The following is a 4,989-nucleotide window of genomic DNA, read 5'->3' as shown; positions in this document are numbered from 1 at the left end:
GCCTGGGGCCTTTGATGGCGTAAGGGGGTGGGGGGAAGGGGGGGTTAGTGTTTTGATAAGTATTGATATCAATCTTATAAATCTGAATTTAATGACCTGATGTGCCTGGAATGCGGACATTTGTCATGCATTCCTCATATGAGGAATCAAGCTAAATAGGTTCCCTGAATTCGCATTGACTCATTCTGACAGGAGATTGTTTGCTTGTGCATTATAAACTATGACTATGACAGCCCCGTGTACTTGTGTTATTGACTTACCCTGCACCCAAGTCTGCCAAATAAAGGAAGGGCGCTTTTTGCTTGTGCCAAAGCAGGAAAGAGCAAGGAGTGATATGAGAGATGTGAAAGGTTTAAAACAGAAAAACGAGAGGGAAAAACACACAATTATGCACGCACACACACACACACACACACACACAAAGGAGACATCCTACATGGGAATAGTACTCAGCATGAGTACTTACCGTCCTTCCCTTTTTCCCTCCACCTCCTCCTCCACTCTTTCAGGCTGTCTGTCTTGATGGATTAGCCCATCAGTTAGAAATAATTAGGATGAGCTGTAGTCTTGTCTTGCTGAATGCAGTATTACAAGCGAGCAGGGTCAAGCCTTAAAAGCAGAACTCCAACCAGCTTTTACTTTATATTCCTAAGTGTGGTGGTGGGGGGGGGGGGGTACGTGCATTCAATTGTGTCATTGTACTTTATTTCTCTGATACCTCTGCGCAGGCGAAGACAATGTATTAAGCAGTCATTTCCAGCTAAATCGGCGTTCAGCCCTTATCTTGATCAAACACAACATCACAGAAAATCCACACAATATATAACTCCTGTCACCGTGTTCAGTTTTAAGCCCGAAGGCGTCATTATTTTCACCTTCCCTCCGCTTCCCTCTTTCATTCATTTTGCGGAGAATCGCTCACTCATCGGCAGATGCTCTTGTCCACTGGAGGCCAGCACTCAATTCTGCAGATTGCTGATTAAATCCATTTCCATACTTATATCCCTCAAGCGTTCGCTGTTTATTAAAGTCCAACATACCTGTGTGGCTCACGAACAAGAGGCACAGAGCGCCGAAAGAAAACTTAAAGGGGCGAAGCTGGTTTAAAGGAGCTCTGCTGAGTCACTATTATATTTATTTATTTTGTAACTACCCAGTAGTGTTTTCTGGAAAGAAAGAAAACACCAAAGAAGGAAAAAATGGCTGGATTTTTCCTAAACACAAGTATAATTCAGTACTTTTAAAGTTACTTAAAGTTTGCAAATGGGTTATATACCATTAAACACACTTCGCTGTTGCTTCAGTCAAAGATTTTAAGGGCCAACGTCTGACAGGACTTATTTAATAGTATGGTCCCACTCAGTGTCGGAAAACAGGATGCCAGATAGCACTCCCGGCTCCTAATGACATTTATTTCCACCTGTATGGGTTATTATTACCATCCTTGGCTGCCTTGCTGTGCCTACTGTATCTGCTGTCTGCAGCCTCCCTCTGTCCTTTACAATTATGAGCCCAAAACCCCAGTGGACCACCTCACCCTTCCCGATAATGGCTTTTTTTTGTCAGAACAGAATCTGACCTTCTGCTCAAGCAGGAGAACAATGCTATAATATCACAGTCATCATCGTCATCATCATTATCATCACTCCCATCTCTTTATTTAGCATCACATCAGCATCGGGAGGACATAAATAGTGTGTTTTTTAGGTTTGCGCTGCGTTTCGTTTTTTGATTCGGACTCTACCTCGTCCTTGTTTCAGCAAAGTGTTTTCTAAGATGGACATTTTAAGCTATCCCTGACAGGCGCTGATCCCATGGTCACTGCCTGCAAAAAGAATAATCTTACTTTAAAAAAAAAAAAAGATCGAGAGAGACACCGAGACTGAAGTTCATTCCCTGCACAGATTCATTATTCAAACATGACCTTTCTTCTTCCTCTTCTTCTTCAAAAGTGGTACCTGCATGAATTTTGTCAGACAGGCAGTCTGGTTGGCACCTTCAGCAAAAAAAAAAAAAAAAAGAAGGGGGGGGAGTTGGTAGAGGTACCACAGACAATCCTAGTGCTGGCACTTTTCCTCTTCTCCATTATTGAGATGAATTGAATTCTTAGAGCAGAGAAGGAGTGCGGAGTGGGAGGGAGCTGCGGCGTGCGGATTGTTAGTTTTTGTGTTTCGAGCCCTTTTTTTGGACAAAATGGAGCGTACATGAGAGACAGACATAAAAGAACAAGTGCATTGTGGATGAGTGCGTGTGTGTGTGAGAGAGAGAGAGAGATACAGAGAGAGAGAGAGTGCCTGGGTGTTTGCATAGCCTTTCATGTTCACTGCGTGGTGCCTTGTCCATGTCAGGCTCCACATACTGATCAAACTCTGAGCCTGAGTGGCTCAGCTGGCTGCAGGGACAGAGCAGGAAAGCTGCACATAAAAAAAGGACTGGTCATCGCTTTTATTGCTCTTGTGCTTTAATGTCCTTTTTTTCTGCTGCAGGTGCAAACCCTGACCATGCGGTGGATTTGGCATACGGCACTTCATATGTCACATGCCCTTTCTGCCCCACATCGTCTCATCTTCCTCCAAGTGTGCTGGAGCCCGTGGATGGAAGCGTGAGGTTAAAAAAAAAGAAAGAAGAGGTGATGTTTGAAGGACTGAGCCGCCTGTGGAGGGTAGTGATTTTATTTGCAAACACTGTAATAGGTTTTGTCTCATGTTCGCCCATCTTTCCTATTTATGCTCGGTCCTAAAAGAGAAAAGATCAGCCTCGGAAAATAACCCATAGGAGGTGTTTCATACATACTAAGCGCTGGAAACGTGTTCTCTATCAGTAAGTCGTCTCGTCTCCACAGGCATGATGCATTTTACATGGCAGGCACAGTGAGACCCGCTTCGTCCTGGTGATGGAGCTGAAATGAGGAAGATGGAATTCCATCTACTGAACGCAAACCCATTTTCAATTACACAAAAAAACCCTCAGTGTGTGTCTGTGTGTGTGTGTCTGTTAGTGTGTTTGCATTAAAAGAAAGGGATTGTTCTAAAATGCAATCCAATCTTTGAACAAATGAGAAAAAGAAGTTGCTGCATCCCAAGTTTGGGAGCACATTCCACTTAGTAAGTCGAGTAAAATCGCTGTGTGTTTTACTCGACGTCGTGATAAGGAAAGGTATACCATCTGTTTTTAAAATAGAGAGTGGGAAAATATATATTTTGTTCGAACGTTATCTCAAGGTTTGAATGTTTTATGAGTGCAACAGGAGGTTAGCGCCAGGCCAAGCTGAGTACCCGCGCATGGATTTAATAGAGGCTGATACAGGCAGTGAATCACTTTTGGACAAACACCTCTAGAACAAACCGGGTGTTGCCAATGAGTCGGTCTCTATCTTTAAAAATATAGTTAGCCACAAAACTGTTATTGAAAATCAGGCAATGATTTCAGTGTTGTGACTCACTGTAATGAATGGTGCTCCTCATTTCATGTTTCCTGAAATTAAAAGCCAGAAAAAACAAAACAAAACAAAAACCAGCCGCTTTCATGATGCGCACACGTCACACTAAAATTGAATTAAGCTGTGGAAAATAAAGCTTATCATGCAAACCCCACAGTCTTGACATATGCCTTTCACTGTCACTTAGTTCTGCTTCTGACTCAAAATCCTTCTGCAATCAGCATTCCCTTCACCATCACGATCCATCGAACGTCTCCGCCGTGCGGATTTGTATTGAGAATTGCAGCATGAAACGCACACACAGGCTACGTACCTCATCTCAAGATTGGTAAATAGATATTAAAGCTCTGTTTATTGATGGGTGTTTAGGGCAAAGGCGGAGAGACTGGATGATGTGTGTCTGGATAAGACAGGTCCTTGATGTCAGGCTTTTTCACCCAGCTGAGTGAGAAAGCAAAACCTCGTGATAAACACGATGGTGTGTTTAATGTACACTGCTCAAAAAAAACTTAAAGGGATACTTTTTAATCAGAGTATAGTGGAGTATTACTTCTGAGATATTGATCTGGTCAGTTAAGTATCAGAGGGGGTTGTTAATCCGTTTTAGCTGCTTTGGTGTTAATGAAATTAACAACAGGTGCAATATGAGACAAGCCCCAAAACAGGAAGGGTTAGGATAGGGTCAAAATCACTACCGGTAGCACTTCAGGACGGCACAGCAGTACATGCCATTTCCAGAAAGTTGTCTGTTTCTTCCAGCACAGTCTCAAAAGCATGGAGGAGATCCAGGAGACAGTTGTGCTAGGAGAGCTGGACAGGGTCATAGAAGGTCCTTAGCTCATCAGCAGGACCGGTATCTGCTCCTTTCTGCAAGGATGAGCAGAATGAATACTACTAGATGATAAATAGACTGATTCTTATATAGTGCTTTTCTCCTTTCCCAGAGCACTCAAAGCGCTTTATACAACATCCCACATTCACCCGTTCACACAAGTGCTTTCTTCTATGCTTAAGTGCTTTCTGTCTACTGATCACGCACATTCATACTCCAATAGCTGCACCCGACCACAACTTGGGGTTAGTATCTTACCCAAGGGTATTTGGCATGCAGACTGGAGCAGCCAGGGATCAAACCACAGGACACAGAGGCCTCTACAGCTTAGGCAACTGCACTCTGTCTGCCATTAGGAATCTGGATGAAATCCTTGGAGTCTCAGACCCTGCACTGGTGCAGTGAGTCCTGGGCTCCTGCAAGTGTTCAACAATGCTCGGCTGCATGTGATGAATGTCTGCAGGCAGGATAGAAGATGAAGATTGAAGACACTCACCTGGCCTAAAATCATTTTCAGTTGCTGCCATGAAATGTTGGCAAAGATTCAGCCCCTAAACGTTGTGGCATCATTTCCTTCCTAACACATTACCCATTCCACATCAGTATAAATATCCAGTATAATTTTTCCCCATTAAGATCTGATGCATTTCCAAAGTGTTCCTTTAATTTTTCGAGCAGTGTAATTGTTAATATAAGAGCAGGAAGCTTGTTTGAATTG

This window comes from Perissodus microlepis, chromosome 15 (assembly GCF_051167445.1).
Source record: "Perissodus microlepis isolate ML-2025 ecotype Zambia chromosome 15, ASM5116744v1, whole genome shotgun sequence".
In the NCBI taxonomy this organism is placed as follows: Eukaryota; Metazoa; Chordata; class Actinopteri; order Cichliformes; family Cichlidae; genus Perissodus; species Perissodus microlepis.
The sequence above is the reverse complement of the archived record's forward strand: the minus strand, read 5'-3'. Positions refer to the sequence as shown.